This window comes from Centruroides vittatus, unplaced genomic scaffold (genome assembly GCF_030686945.1).
Source record: "Centruroides vittatus isolate TY-2023 unplaced genomic scaffold, ASM3068694v2 contig_941, whole genome shotgun sequence".
NCBI lineage: Eukaryota > Metazoa > Arthropoda > Arachnida > Scorpiones > Buthidae > Centruroides > Centruroides vittatus.
Genome location: NW_027122625.1, coordinates 2461349 through 2478910, shown reverse-complemented (window position 1 = coordinate 2478910; position 17562 = coordinate 2461349). Strand labels below are relative to the sequence as shown.

The 17562-nt window shown below is 32.1% G+C and overlaps 1 long non-coding RNA gene across 1 annotated transcript in view; it reads right to left on the bottom strand.

Annotated features, from left to right (window-relative positions):
• Positions 1-15184, bottom strand: part of LOC136984992 (uncharacterized) — a 278551-nt gene extending 263367 nt beyond the window's left edge. Inside the window, exons 1-3 of the long non-coding RNA XR_010882267.1 lie at positions 15059-15184; positions 2377-2401; positions 2127-2180 (exon numbers count right to left, since the gene is read on the bottom strand). This is a non-coding gene — a long non-coding RNA (uncharacterized lncRNA). The remainder of the gene's footprint in view (positions 1-2126; positions 2181-2376; positions 2402-15058) is intronic.
• Between the last annotated feature and the right edge of the window lie 2378 nt (positions 15185-17562).

Genomic DNA, 17562 nt, shown 5'->3' with positions numbered 1-17562 from the left:
AGAATTTAGAATAAATTAATAATCAAAATCTGTTCTTGGAAGTTAGCCTATTTCTATTAGTAAAACAGGGGTACCTAGCAGGATATCCAAAACTTTGTGACTCACAACATACCAGAAAAAAAGTTGTTTTTTCTTCAAAGATCTGTCTTCTTTTCAGTTCCTTTTGCACTTTATCCTTTTCCTTACTTAGGCTACATCCTACGTGGCAGCGTCCAGCAACCGTGGGCATGAACATGCTTCCAAACAGAGCAGACAAACTGATTCAAGCAAATGCGCACATCCAGAGTAAATGCATTTAGCGTGTAGCAACCACCAGATGACACTTCTACACACGCTTGCAGGAAGCAGCTACCAAGCAAGTTTGATTGCCGCTTCCACTGCTCACGCTTCCAAAGAAGAAAATGGCTGATTTTGTAGATGAATGAAAACAGAATGACAAATAAATTGTGTATATATGTTGTATGTACTTTAATTAATAATCTTTTGCATAATTTAACCATTTCTGATTTTCTAAATGTAATGTTTTAAAAATAAAACTTTTTAAAACTTATTATTCTATGAAGATTCTTTATATTTGTTGTGTATCTAGTTAGTGATAACAATTACCTATCAAATTTATTGTTTTAATGCTTGTCATATTTTCCGTAGCAAGCATTTGATGAAGTCGTCTAGCCACCATCATGTAAACAACACACATCCACTCTTGACAGAAGTCACTCATGCGTACAAAGATTCTTTCTGCCCACTGCCATGTAGGACGTAGCCTTATCTCTCTCTCTTTTTGCTGACTCTCTTTCTGGATGTTGTGTTCACTCTCCTCTCCTCTCTTCCTTTTTCTCTCACTTTCTGCATGATTTTTGTACCTTTTGTTTTATTCTTTTTTCTAACCAATCATGATTTTATTCCGGAGGAAACTGAGGTAATGAAGGATAAGCATGATTGGTTATTCTTTATGCAATGTGAGTAAGTCCTCTTTCTCTCTTGTTATTATGAATTGTGTGTGTCCACGTGATATGGATAGAGTAACATTTGTCACCTAACACTATTGAAAAAAGGGGAGGAACAACAGTCATCCCCTTCATCTTTTCCTCCAAATGTTCTGAGATTTATAGTATAACAATTAATTGATAATTTCTTTTATTCTGATTTGTTTCTTTAAATTATTTTTAATCTGTATTGCTACAAATTTAGAAGGGGGTCCCTAAAATCGAAAAAATAGGCAAAATTCCTTTACAATGTTGCTTGATAAACAAACAATCCTGGGTGTCTCATTCGCACACACCTCTTCCAGACATGAGTACAAAGGGCATCTTGTATGATAGCTATCAATTGTTTGATGAACACCCAGACAAAACAAAAAAAGGAATATAAAATACATATATAGATTAAAATAAAATAAAATTTCCAACTTATTATTTAAAGAGAATACATTATTGGCTTAAAATTAAAATAAGTTGATTAAAATTAAAAAGATAATGTTAATAATAATTCACAAAAATATTTGTGTAATTATTATTAACATTATCTTTTTATTTAATTATTAACATTATCTTTTTAATTTTAATCAACTTATTTTAATTTTAAGCCAATAATGTATTCTCTTTAAATAATAAGTTGGAAATTTTATTGTAATTTAATCTATATATGTATTTTATATCCCTTTTTTGTTTTGTCTGGGTGTTATATATATAATAACAATCAAAATTTGGGGGAATGATGGGCCTCACAATATTGACAAAGACTTATGCCCCCATCACCACAACTTTCACTTCTCTCTGAAAAGGTTCAAAAATTATTTCTTCAAATAGTTTATCTTACTCTGCATTGACCCACAATAACTGGAGACAATTTTACTTATTTGTCTACGAGCAGAATTTTAATTTTCTGCTTTATTCGAGTTAAATGGCATTTCTTCATATCCAAAAACACCTGTTTCTACATCAGACAGATTTCTACTTGCACTGTTCCAATTTTACTGTAACTTTTACGTTAAAAGTTTTTTGTTTTCCATTCACAAAGGTTTCTGTTTTATTCATTCCATTTTAGATAGGTTTCACTGTACCATAAATCATGTTAATAATAAATATTAACTTGAAAGAAATTTAATTTTTAAAAAAGTTACTTACAATCTGTAATTGGTCAGGAAAATGACTTTCCAGGTCTTTTTTAAAAGCCCTGTACTAAAAGTAAATTAGGAAATAAAATTAACTTTCACATTTTAATGTTTGATATAATGTATTTCAATAATTTAAAATTTCTATAAGTTTTAAGATTATAACTAAGAATTATTAATAATAAAAAAATAATAGTAATAATATATTTGATCAACTTTAAAATTTACAGCAAAATTTTATAAGAAAAATATTTAATATTTACCTTGCCATCATATCCTCATGCACCACTATAATAATAAAAGAAAAATAATTAACTTTAAATGATCATATTCATAAAAAAATAATCTTTATAAAAATGTATCTCAGATAATCATCATAATTTTAATTCTGGTCTTTTTGTGCTCTCAGAGCAGTAAAGGGCCTAGAACCACAAATAAAAAAAATTATTATTTACTATAGTTAAACTAGCACAAACTTTTCCTGCTAAAAACCAGTAATTTACAATTATTGATCAAGTAGTGATCAATTATTGATCAAGTAATAATCAATTATTTCCTTGGTGCTCAACCTTGAATACAAATGTATTGAACGTGTGTGCAAATATATTACATGTGCTAATTTCCAAGACAATTTTTAAATTGCCATGTTTATGACTGTCATATTATTATTATTATTTATAAATTATGTAATAAAAAGCATTTAAATACATTTAAAAAATATCAAATTTATTACATTTTCACTAATCTATATTTTCTGTAAACTTGTAATTTTTTTCTACAGATAGATACCATGCTATGGACTACACTTTTATTTATTTTACACCAATTATAAGTAATGCTATCTATCAAGAGATTTCTTTCCCATATAACAAATAATTCTATACTAAAAATTAAAACAGCAGCAAAACACACAGAAACATTAAATAAAACAAAAAATACCGCATGGAAAAAATAAAAAAAACAGTACATAAAAATGTTAAAATGCATAGTATACAAAAAAGAAGCATAAAAAGCAGTGTAGAAAAACCATCACAAACAGTTGACCACTGGATGAAAAAGAAAATAGTACATCAAACTCGAATACTAGGCTACATGAATACAATAACCATACAGAAGACTAAAATCCAATACTTGATCAAATTTCTTTTTATTGAGAATTGTCATGTGATTACTGGTCAGCATACAATATACAAGAATATCAATATGGCAATCCTTGCACAATAACATGTTGCTATCTTGGTTATCACAATAAAAATACAATCTTGGGCTATGCATTTTTATGGTAACTTAACTACTTATGCTAAGTCTATGCAAACCATCAGCAATGCAGGTGACCCACACTCAGGAATGGTTATATCTTTGCATAACACAAGTATAATGTCTATTAGACATTCATCAGACAGCAGAATGCACAAACTACGATTATCTAGACCAGTGGTTCTTGACCTTTCTGAGGCCACAGAACACCATTCATATACTTATTACATGGAGCATTAGCATCAATATATTCAAAAATTGATAAGCAATTCCATGTTTACTATTCTCAGGAAACAATGAAGCAATAAACTAATAAACTTTAATATATTGAATAAAATAAAAACATGGAATTGTCTACAAATATAGCAATGGGAATAAATTTGAATAAAAACCTACAAATCTTTTCTTCCTTGGAACACTCAAGGTAGGTTTGCAGAACACTGGTTAAGAAAACCACTGATCTAGACCAATGATGAGCAACCTTTTCTGGATGCAGGCTACAAGTGAACTTCATGAACAGGCTTCTGGTGGGCTAAATGCATTTTTTCTTAGAATGGCAGGCTGTGTAATATAATACACCATAACCACCAGTATACTAGGTACTGAAGTAATGTATGCTAATAATATGCAAACTTGCTTATTCCCATCTTTTCAATGTTGTTCATCATGGATGTGTTCATCAAGTTGCATAATATCAGAAAGCGGGAAATTTGGGTTGTTGCCATATAAAGAAATAGGAGTAAATTTAGCATGACCGTATTGCTTATTGTCCAAACCAGACAATTTTTAAGAGTGAAAAACGATCTAAAAATGACTAAAAGCAGATTAATTTTTTAAAGTTATTCATATGTTCACCTATAAATTGGTTATATTGTATTAGAAACCCCATAAATTTGCTCTACTGCATTAGAAGCCCTATAAAGTTCTGTTTAAAATTTCATTCTATAAATAAATATATCCACAAGTGCTTCTTCAGGTTACCAAAAATTCTTTATATATGACTCTAAAGGAGTCAAAAAAAAAAAAAACTTTAAATAAAAAATATAAAAATATTTAACTATAAAATTGACTACGTCAAAATATAACTCAAAAATTTAAATTAATTCCTTTAGTTGATATGTTCCTTTAGTTTTTAAAATACAGGTGTTCAAAAATACTATTCATTAAGCCAGTGGTTGTCAATCTTTTTGAAGTCAAGGAACACTAAACTTTCTCATTGTTTTCCGCAGAACACTAAACTTTGACATTTTTTTCCGCAGAGCAGTTACAATACATCAGCTTTAAAGTAAAGATGGCAAACCTTTCTGAAATTAAGTGCACTCAGTCGTGGGTTAATTATCCTTCCCATGATGATGACATTGCCATTTGCTAATTACATTCCCTTACAAAAATTATTTTACATTGTATTGATTTTTCTTTTGCAACAATTTTTAATTGTATATTTGTTTTTTCGTGGAACATTTAAAGTGGCTTCACAGAGAACCCATATTCCACGGACCACAGATTGAAAACCACTGCATTAAGCCATTCTTACAATGTGGCAGTATCTAAAGGTTGTTATGTTAAACTAATGATGACTCAGAGAGAAAGAATTTTTGGTTATCCAAAGAAGCAGTTATGGATAATATACTGTATTTATCATTACACTACCAAGTTTTGTCATTTTTAAGATTTTATTCTATTTTTGAGGGTTAAAAATAGAAAAAAAAATTTGGGACTGTTGTGGACAAACCAGGATGTAACTCCCCCTACATATGCTGCTCTGAATAAAAAACCAAAACTTTTATATTTTTGAAATTTTTTAAAATTTATGGAGAATAGTGACCAATCAGCAAGGAACTAGCAATATTTGATTTAATATTAATGCAGATATATGTCATTTTCTAATTTTCTTTTGTTATAAATGAGGAATAAAAATATTGCAGATATTCCTTGGTTTAGTTTGGTTCGGATGAGATACAGCAACACAACACATGGTACTTGCCAAAAAGGGATCTCTTCGGTACAATCACACCTCCAAACAAGACTTTAGGGCCATAGACCATACCCACTGGAACAAAAAATTCAAAGAAACCATACTTCTACATGCAACCCTCAGCGAGATACAGCCTCCAAAATTGGCCTACTTCCAGGTTGCATGCAATTGAGAGTTGCATTGCTCCACTAAGACAGTGGCGTTTAAATATTTAGCACACACGACTATGCCGGCTTCGAGTAGCCCACTAGACTGTTCACAGAATACTCGTACTCCATTATACAGGGTGGGCCAGCGAAAACGAAACAGCAGAGTGTTCGTGTTCGTCCAAGCAAATTGCTCGGACAGGTCGATTTTACTCTCGAGGGGACATCTTATGCAATAAAGTTTTTGCGAATCTGAATATTAACTAAACAAACATTTTTTTCGAAATAAATGTTTGTTTAGTTAATACAAAATAAATGAGATTTTAAAATTTTTTGTTTGTCTGTTGCATTCAGAATCGCAAAAAACTTTATTGCAAAAGATGTCCCCTCGAGAATAAAATCGACCTGTCCGAGCGATTTGCTTGGACGAACACGAACACTCTGCCGTTTCGTTTTCGCTGGCCCACCCTGTATAGTTTTAGGGGGTACAGGGCCAACTATCACTTGCACCTTGGTGCACAACTATGCATGGAGCATCGATTGAGGCTCACCATTATTTGCCTCGACCAACACAGAGTATGGAGAACGGGCACTAATACAGGTACGTGGTAAACACCAATTTTTGGAGGTGAATATCTCACAAAGGGTTGCACATACGGATACAGTTCCTTTGACCAGTTTGCTCATTCAGGGATCTACAATTCCCCTCATTCAGAATTCGCAACTTACCGCACCTTCCACGGGACTTCATACGGGAAATCTACATTTACTATAAGCATTAGACACGTAAAGAAAATCCATAAAATTCCATCTAAGTGCAAACTCGCCACCCGGACACAGATATTCCTCGACTCCTCTCATATAATAAAACAAAATTACATTTTGCAAAATATTAAATTCTGTAAAGAATTTCAATTAAAATTATGTATTTATCCTTGTAAGTTTTTTTAATTTGTATACTATTGAATTAAAGTTTTTTCGGTTAGGGTAAAGCAAAAGGTATCCAGCTAAAAAAAGGTCTTAAACTAAATATTAACGAATAGACATAGACATATTTAGATGTTATTTGACACGCTGAATCGATTGGTATTAAAAAAAATTACTTACGATCAACCGTTTAAAAGTTACGAACGATTTTTTATTTCCGGCTACTTGCTTCGTTTAAGAACAACTTTATTAAGAAATACGCAGGAACTCATCGATATTAACAAAACGAATTACTTTAATTCACCATAATACATTCCATCTACGAGAGAAAGCGACATTAAAAATGCTAAAATGGTGTTGTTAGCCCGTGAACGCACGTACACGCGACAACCATGTAGGGACAACTGACGCAGGGAAATTTTCCCTGACCGGTGGGGAACATGTCGAGCGTGACGTCACTTCCACAATTCCCTACACACACGTGTGCGGTAACAAAAATACTTGACACGAAAATATAATTTTTGTATATTAAAACAAAAGTAAAAATTTACTAACAAGTTTAGTTTTCCACGTGTTTGTAACAACATTAACGTCTTTAGCTCTTTATCCCCAGATATCCGGCTGCTCTGTACTCTACCATCAGAAGTTAACGAAAAGGTCTCCAGCTATAATTGCGTTTTATACTCATTCTTTCCTCACTGTTTCTCGTCTAGGGGTTTAAACAGTGTGCATATAGTACACACTCGTCATTAAAGCCTTCCTACGCCTTTTTTATCTCACTTATACAGCGACGAACGCTTTTACCCTAGATGCTGGCTGCTCTGTACTACTAACATTAAAAAAGTGACAATTGTAAAGTACAAAAATAGTATTACGTTATGTATGGGTGATTTTGTTCTAATGATTTTATAGAATTCGTAAAATTTATTATGAGCAATGTAGTAAACTTAGGTTAATATATTACGAAAATTTTTGCGTTCGAGGCATGCCAACGTTCTGCTGCTTTTTTTTTTATTAATGTGACTGAGTTGTAGTGAGCGATAGTTGCTATCAGGAAACGTGTAAATACTTTCTTTCACTGAGTAGAGCATAATGTTGACAATAAAAATGAGATAAATATTTTATAATTGCATCTCTTCGAAAATTCACATCTTGTGAAAATATGAATGTTATTTTTCGTTCCGGTTATAATTGATCTGTGTTTTGAAGACTATTTGTTATAGAAAATGCTGGACCAGTGTCCTGCATTTTCTATAACAAATAGTCTATAACAAAGCAGAAATAAGCAAGGTTAGTTCAAAACTAACAAATTCTACACAATTCGATTACTATAATCTTTTATACTTATTCATACCGTTTGATTTGAGAACAGTTTCTATTCTTCTACATTGTTAATTCTACTGTCATTTTTTATATTTTGATTTAATTCGTATCACAATTAGACAGTATGTTATCTAATTGTCCAGAAACGGCTGCCGGTGGTCAGTGTTGTTATCCATTCAGCCACTGATAGAGCCGAGTTAATGATAACTTATTTATTGCATACTTCATAATTTTGAATCACCTAGAGTTAGAAATAACTTGGTTAAATAAGTTAAAATCTACCTTTCATAGTTTATTGTAATGTATTAATAAGTTTAAGTGCAGGCTGCACATAATATACAAAAAAAAAAAAACCATAAAAACTTTCAAATGAAAACTTATTTACCATAAACATTTTCAGTCTTTCTGGTTCGTAATCACATGTCATTAGTTTAACAGATAATTACAACTTCTAGTTCTGACAGAATACTACAAAGTTCTTAAACTCTGATATTTTATTATTAAAAATATAAGTCAGAACCAAAATTTTACACATCAATATTTTCTTTCATTAAATAATCATGTTACATTTTATTTCTGTAAAAGTGTACATATTGATATATCTAATAAATTTCAGTAATTTCATTTTATTTCATTTGTTGTAATTTCAGCAAATGATTATCTATTAAACATTTTTTGAAGATGTAGAGTTTTTCATTGAATTTGTTAATATTTACAAGAAAGTTGCGAGATCTCACTAGAGCGCGTCGAAATTCTCAATGTAGAATTTTGTTACAAAAATATCACACAAGTCAATAATTTTAACTTTTATTTAAAGAATATTTATTTCTTCTTAAACAACTTTATTTTATCTACAATACAAAACTTGATAATATTTGAATAAATGCAATATGATGAGGACTCCACTAAATATAGTAAATGTTCTGCAATATAACAAAGTTTATTTAAAGTACTTCAACATTTATAATTTGGTTTTATATCATAAATATCTGTCGCTCTGAAAAATGTCCAAACAGCAGAACTTATTTGCTGCTTTAAACATTAGAAGAGACTTTAATCTCACAGTTACTGTTCTGAATTGTAAAAAACCATCATCACCCAGAAGTGAATCCAATTGAATATCCACATAAACACTATCAAAATTTTATTAAATTACTTAATACGTTTTTTTTTTGACCCACCAAGAAGACCTATGAAGCCAGAGTCATCCTAGCGGTTTTTATATTTTGAATACTGATGATGAAAATATACAATGAAGGTGATGTAATAAATAGAATAATGTATAGAGAATAGAGAAGAAATGGAGGTTAGGATAACCGTTGAAGATAGAGACATTAATCAGTCCAGTGTGCAGTGGAAGCCCCCCAGCAGTGGCTCCCCGGCGGTAAGTCCCACCCCAGTGTTGATACCGCAGACCAGGTGCAGTATGGTGGCACCGACGGTATCGGGGCTTAAACTCCACAGGGGAGAAGGAATCGAACATGGGACCCCGCAGGGGAGTACTTAATACGTTAATTAATGTTACGCAAACAATCTACATTTAAATAGAAGTTATCTATACATATCATATACATACTGCGAATGTGTTGCACAATTAATCTGACTAAAAATGACCAAAAAAAATCTAGTGTACTATTTTGGGTTAGCTTCTCCTATACAGTATAAGTAAGAATGGAATAACGGTGACTCACTGCTATTAAGCTAATTCGCTTGTGCGTTTCCTGACGGTAAAGTTAGTTGTTCGAAAATATTTTAGAGAAACTTGTTAATAAAGTGAACTCCAGTAAAGCAGCTTATTATTTTATTATATTTACTAAACTATATGACCTATCAGAATAAATCCATCTGTTCTAATGCTAAAGAGGGAAAAGTTCTGTTTGTGGGTTTAAATTCGTGTGGGTTATTAACTACTGAAAGAATGGGACTATAATGCTGTTGATATAATACTACTCTAACTGGTGTATGCTCTGCAAATGCATCATTCGCCAACTGCAGAAAACCGCCTCTAAAAGTTTCAGAAAGTTCTTCTGAATTATTTACTGTGTGGGTACCGAGGAGGGATGACGAAGTCAGACCTCTGTTTAGTGTCGGCAACAAGTCGGAGGGACTTGCCCACGAGTCAGAGATGGCTTATTTGTCGGTAGGGATCCCGTAGGGACGGGACTGCTTTTTATCTGGTCGAGTGTAGGAGGGAAAGTGGAGTCGTGGTAAGACGATAAGCGAATATTCGAGCAACCAAGACACCATTTAACAGGATAACAACGATTTAATGGAAACAAAATATACGTTACAAAAATCTGACATTAAAAGGGGTGACATATATATATGTATATATAGCTATATAGCCCTATCACGCGACGGGAGAGAGAGAGTTCACATAAGTGGGTTCCATACCTCTGGGACAATCAGTAATTCAAATATGCTGTTCGTCACGATGATCGAAGATTCCTTTCTAGGGAAGGTTCGATGGCCCTTACGGCACAATAGTCAAATATATTCTGTAGGCACACAGGGTAAGATCGCGACTCGATCTTAATCGATGAAAGACTCTCCACCCAGGAGGAGGAAGGAAGCCTCTTATATATACTTTTTCTGCTGGGAATTTTGGTCACGTGCAGGTGCTTAGGCCATAGGTGTTCCCGGGATTGGAAACAATACGGCGAATTCGGACGCTAACTATAAACTTAAGTTGCAAGATGATCTGTACGCAGCATAAGAACAATGGATAGTTGATAGTTATACGGCCAGGGACGCATATTTTCTCGTCCGGGACCGTTTTTAGGCAGGATGTTTACATCCAAGTCAGTTTTTAGACGAGATGTTTATAATAGAAGAATTTTTCGATTCGATATAGGGAATCATTTTATTATAATTTGTATTATATTCAGATTATAACTGGATAGAGGAAAGGGGTAATTATTAATCTGAATATAATATATTACAACGTTCGTTCCAGGGGATTTCCAGATATTTAAAAACATACCTTTACTAGACCTCATATCTAAATATATGTAAATTGGTCGACCTAATGCTATTGCGCAACTATAAATAGATATAGAATTAGCCCAAATATCTGTGTGCGAAATCGATGGATAATGCTGTTTTGCCATATTAAAAAGTCTATTGCTAACACTTATTCCGCGGGCCATATGATCCAAAGTTACCTGCATTTGATTTTTTTCAATCAGTAAATGCATGCTGCTTTTATATTTAATGAAATAATAAAGGGTGCATAATCTTATTAATTCAACAAAAGTATTATCGCCGAACAAAAGAACTGACACGGAAGAATAAAAACAATCACCGTCACCTAAAACGGAAACAGGATGAAATTCAGTTAAAAATAAAGGGTGCAGTATCTTATAACTGGGATAATCTATTTTATATTTCACCTTATCAAAAGCACTAATCCTAGCATTTCGAAGTAATTTTATCATTATATTTTTCGAGACTTGCTGATACAGTTAAAATACTAGTACATAGTAATTCTTCTAAAATATTTTTTGCATCAGTTTTTAATTCATTGTTTTCTGTACTACTTTCTTGATTTTTATTATAAACTATATTACTTTCTATATTTTTATTAGGATAAACCTTATTTTTTAGTTTTTTCTTAGCAACTACATTATTTTTACATTCCTCAAAATTATATACATTTAATTTTTTAATCTTACAGGCAGGTTCATATTCTAATGACGGCAATTGCCTTTTTGCCTTTACCATTCCTGGATATATTTGTTTAATATGATGTAGGAATGTTTTAAATCTAAATCCAAAATTATTGATAAATTCCCCTTTTTCATTTTTAAAATACCTCTCAAAATATAAAAATGTTCCTAAATACTGATCCACCATTTCAGACTCATAACTACTGACATTACTCTTAACAGATCGCCAGTGACGTTCAATTGTGTTGGTATGAACATCTTTGTTTTTAGGGTGGACAAAATACTTTTTGTGGCAAACGGTGTAATGTTCCATAAACCCATACTTTTTTAGACCCTGATACACTCTAGCACTATCTGTAATAATTACGGACTGCTCATCCACATATTTTAAAAGGAGAGGCATAAGTGTGCTTTCCTTCCTATCTGCTACTCTAACTAAAAAGCTTTCCCTACTTTGCCTGCATATTCCTCCAAAAATCCAATCTTGTTCGGATATTAAAATCCTGCCTCTGTTGTACTTCCTAGTGCATAAATGTGCTTCGTCAACTTCTACTGTCAAACCTTTACCTCCAATTTTTTTATTTTCTAAGTTATTCATCATCGTTATTACACACACTTCCCTACAGAAACTGTACCAATCTATAGCTGTAGGTTTAGAAATGTTCGTATGTAGTGCAGCCTGTGTAACGGGTAATCGACAAATAAAACAAAAAGTTACTTTTAATACTTCTAACACAGTTAATTTTGTCCCCGAAAACCAAGTGTTTTCTAAAACTGAAATTCTATTATTACATTTTATCCCATCTATTCTATTATTACAAAAGAATCTGTAACCAAATTTGGATGATTGATGCTTAGCAATTCTCATATTACCATCACATTTTGGACATGGTATAAGTAAGGTAGAGTCATGGAAATCTGGCACTAAACCAAGTTTAAAACATATTTCTATACAGTTATCATCATTAAAATTTTTACTAAAAGTAAAAAAAGTTAAACCCTGAAATATTGACTCTGCATCCATTATGAAATTCTAAATTATAATCCTAAATTTCAAAAGTTATCTACTTTTTTATAATTATGAATACAATTAAACTATAACTCTAAAAAAAACTAAATCATATATATTTTTAATCTAAACGTTATAAATCTTATTACTTATTCTATTTATTATAAATGTAACCACTAGTGTCTAAAAGATCGATTAAATTAAAAAAAAAATTAAAATAGATTAAATTAAAATATAAAATATAATAAAACAATTTAAAAATGTATATATTGGGTATTACTAATATTAATATATACTAAATTTAAATTATAAATAATATAACCACTATCTTATTATATTAAATAATATATAAAATCGTCGAATAATTAATCTTCAGGTTTCTTCACAATAATATCTGCAATAAAATATAGCCGATGTATCAAAGCACTCAATCCTTGGAAGGTATCGAGAAAATGAGAATGAATTATAGTGAGCATGTGTATTTATAAAATTTAATAACTAGCTGTCACGTGATCTGCGCAAACCAATAGTGTACTCCACTATCATCCCATGAGAAATACGAATCGTTGATTTCATTAGCCATTGTTTGGAGTTTGCCAAATATGCAGGTGTGGTCGAACTGTAATGACTGCCCTCCAGACATTCTGTACCCATATTGCACTTAAACAATTAAGAAATGAACAGCTTAAAATCTATCCGCTATACTGACCCCTCCGGAAAAACCGAACCACCGGAGCGAAATTTATACATTAAAATTACTTTATATTTGTACCTCGTTTTTATCATCCTCGTGAATGACATTACTATATATCTCTTCTGTTAGGTGTTTCAGTTAGATCAGGGGTCACCAAACTTTTCTTCACAGCGGGCCAGATAACTGAGAGAATGACGAGCGCGGGCCGCATTAATTAATAATTCTACTTTCTTTCAATTGTATACTTTCTCTTCGTTCATATCTTAACCAAAAATGAGATATATTTTTTTATCTTATTATTTTCTACCTTTTAAATGTTCGGAATTTTAAAATAATTTAAATATATTGTTCGACGCATTCCATATTCGAATTGTACTGGTCAAAAGCCTGAGTAAGATCATGATTATGGTCGAAAACGTTAGTTTTAATTAAAATTTGTCGTTACTGGGATATAATAAGGTTCTCGTGGGTTAATTATCCTTCCCAATGATTCTGAGAGGAAGTTTCTTTTTTAGATATATTTATTTACACCAGAACACTTGACATGGTTTGTTCCATCTAATATCACCTATGTTTTTGAACCTATTTGTAAATCCTTTCTTTGAGGAAGCGTTGCTCAGCCAACCAGCCAACAGACATTTGTTTAATTTAGAATACGTATTTAGGAATTGCTATTTGTTCCTCTTTGATCTCTTATTTTATAGATTTCATCTATACTTTTATCTTTTTTAAAATCATCATATTTGACATTATAAAATATATTAATTAATAAAAGTATATTCCATATATTGTACTCTAAGAAAAATTACACGTTTTATCCAGCTATGGCGTAGTAAGACGTTAATGATGGAATACATTTATATTACATTTCATACTATATGCACACTGTTTAAACCCCTAGACGAGAAACAGTGAGGAAAGAATGCGTATAAAACGCAATTATAGCTGGATACCTTTTGCTTTACTTGTGATGGTCGTAGTACAGAGCAGCCAGCATCTAGGGTAAAAGCGTTCGTCGCTGTATAAGTGAGATAAAAAAGGCGTAGGAAGGCTTTAATGACGAGTGTGTACTATATGCACACTGTTTAAACCCCTAGACGAGAAACAGTGAGGAAAGAATGAGTATAAAACGCAATTATAGCTGGAGACCTTTTCGTTAACTTCTGATGGTAGAGTACAGAGCAGCCGGATATCTGGGGATAAAGAGCTAAAGACGTTAATGTTGTTACAAACACGTGGAAAACTAAACTTGTTAGTAAATTTTTACTTTTGTTTTAATATATAAAAATTATATTTTCGTGTCAAGTATTTTTGTTACCGCACACGTGTGTGTAGGGAATTGTGGAAGTGACGTCACGCTCGACATGTTCCCCACCGGTCAGGGAAAATTTCCCTGCGTCAGTTGTCCCTACATGGTTGTCGCGTGTACGTGCGTTCGCGGGCTAACGACACCATTTTAGCATTTTTAATGTCGCTTTCTCTCGTAGATGGAATGTATTATGGTGAATTAAAGTAATTCGTTTTGTTAATATCGATGAGTTCCTGCGTATTTCTTAATAAAGTTGTTCTTAAACGAAGCAAGTAGCCGGAAATAAAAAATCGTTCGTAACTTTTAAACGGTTGATCGTAAGTAATTTTTTTTAATACCAATCGATTCAGCGTGTCAAATAACATCTAAATATGTCTATGTCTATTCGTTAATATTTAGTTTAAGACCTTTTTTTAGCTGGATACCTTTTGCTTTACCCTAACCCACCAATGTTTAATTACCTTAGTGGAATTTGGAATGTCAAAAATACCAAAATATGTTTTATGGTATAATACGAAAGACATTTTACCATTGTTAAAATACAGAGATGTACGTCATTAATGTTATTACGTCATTAAAATATCCATTCGTGCTTCATATTTACAAAATATGACGAATATATTTGAATATGGCTTACCAATACGTTACTTTAATGTGAACTTTCATCTTGACGTCGCTCTTGTTTTTTAATAACTGTAATATTACTGCAGATACGTACAAAAATAAACTGCAGACGAACGGGCATCCAATACTGTAAATAGCGCCCTCTAGTTCCTCTATTTAATGTAAAAAAAAAAAAAAAAAAAAAAAAAGCTTTTTTCACAATGTTAGAAAATTTTAATAATTAATATATTATTTCGTTAAATTCCGATTAATTTGTAATAATTTAAGTATTGTGTATTAATTCAAGTTTTATTATATAATTTGAAGCGGTTTTAAAACCGTTTTCCCTCTGCGAGCTTTGCTGGCAGTAAATCTTGGCAACCGTGGTTCATCGATATTAGTTTTATCAATAATTTATTTTCGAAAATACTAATATCTTATTGATATAGCGTTTCCATCGCTACTGAAATCCATTTTCACCATACCAATGCGGATTCGGCCGAGCCGGTGTTCCGAGATGAATCTCTGATAAAAAAAATTTCCTATCTTTTTTGACTGCCCGAATTAGATCCTAGATTCCCCCGAGCTGAAAAATGACGCAATAAACAACAAAATGAAATTTTCATCTGTTTTTAACTATGCCCTTATTACAAATTTTGCTATATTTTGTCCACACTTTTTTTTAAAATTACGTTTAGATCGCCTCGGACATCCCGCCGTCTGATTCAGGATAATAAATATATTTTTCTTTGGAGCTGTGATTATTATTTATAGCTTCACAATTTTAATATTTTTATTATGTTTATCTTTATATATAGAATTCAATCGCATTGTGTACCGTAATTTTGACAAATGCTAGAATCAGCGTCGTGCTTACATAATATATAAAATTTTCTGTTTTTCAAAAAGAATAAAATACAATTTAATTTTGAAATTTATGAAATTTAAATTGTTAATTTATACAAAAAAATTTGAACTACACTTCGAATTCCTTGCCATGTCGCTTAGTAAGATTGCTTCAATACAGTTGGATAAGCAAACCCGTTTCGTTTGAAACGAACCAAGTCAGTAGCTTACTCATCTAGCTGCATTAAAGCCGCTTTACCAGGCAATGTGCCCAAGAAAAGCATTGAAAAAATAATCAAATATGAATTTGTTTCATTGCTTAATACCGCATTTTACGGACGATAAGACGCACCTTAATTTTTAAGCAATTTTTTTTTTTTAATGCCTATAAGACGCTACGGGCTATAAGAAGCACCTGAATTTTGGAGGCAATTTTTCGAAGAAAAAAAGTGCGTCTTATAGTCCGTAAAATACGGTATGTATTTTTATTTCGATTGTGAGAATCAAAGTCCATTTACATTGACTATTCTATGTAATTTCTTTTTTCAAGTCCATAGTGGGTTCGACCATAGGCCCATGAAGTTTTGCAGCTTGTCTTTAATACAGAACATAACTTTGTGTGTAATTATCTAAAGCTAATTACACACGAAGTTATTACTTCAGTCAAATTACACTATCAAATTTGAACACTTTAATTAATGTCATAACAATATCGACATCCAGCTATATTAAGGACCAAATAATTCTCTTATGAAATGAAATTCTAAGTTTTTTAAATTGATTAATTTTAGTTATTACTATTATGTTGGGTTTAGTGGGTTATACTCAGTTGACACTGGTGGCTGTGTACTATGCTGGACCAGAGTCAAGGCATAGCAACCAAAACAAAACTAAAATAAAATAAGTGTGTCAGTGTCAGAATTCAGGAATTTCCTAACAATATGACATGTTTTCAATATAGTGGTCTCTAGTGTATGTATTTCTATTCAATTATAATGTGCCCATACTTTTGTGTAGTGCATGGTATGACACCTGTAGAAAAGAGAATGACAGGTACAATAAGCACCCTATCCATCCTCCACTTCCTGGGTGAGTTGTGTGTACTTGCTAATTTTTTCAGTGAATGTGTTTTATATATTTATATATTGTGAGTGTTTGGAATAGATATGTCTATAATGTAGGTGATTTTATTGTGTTTGTCAGTGAGTGTGATGTCTGGTCTGTTGTGATAAACTGTTTTATCTGCGATTATGGCTCTGTCGTAGTACATTTTGTGCGTGTTGTTTTCCAATACTGTCTGTGGAATGTATTTGTAGTATGGTTCGTGGATGTCTACTAATTTGTGTTTCTTTGCAAGCTCTTGGTGTATTATATTTGCTACTTGATTATGTCTGTGTAAATAATCTGTTTGTGCCAAGAGCTTGCAACCAGAGGTGATGTGTTGTATAGTTTCTGGCATGATGTGACATTTTCTGCATGTGTCATTTGTGAGTGTTGTATCTTTGAGTATGTGTTTTCTGTAGTTTTTAGTATTTATGACCTGATCCTGTATGGCAATCATGAATCCTTCCGTCTCCCCAAAGAGGCATCCCAAGCTAACCAGCTGTTTGACGCAGTTCTGTCAACAAAATCCTGGGCCAGATCATAAGGATGCCTGCCATGGAGTGCCTTTCGAGCCCACAATTGCTTAAT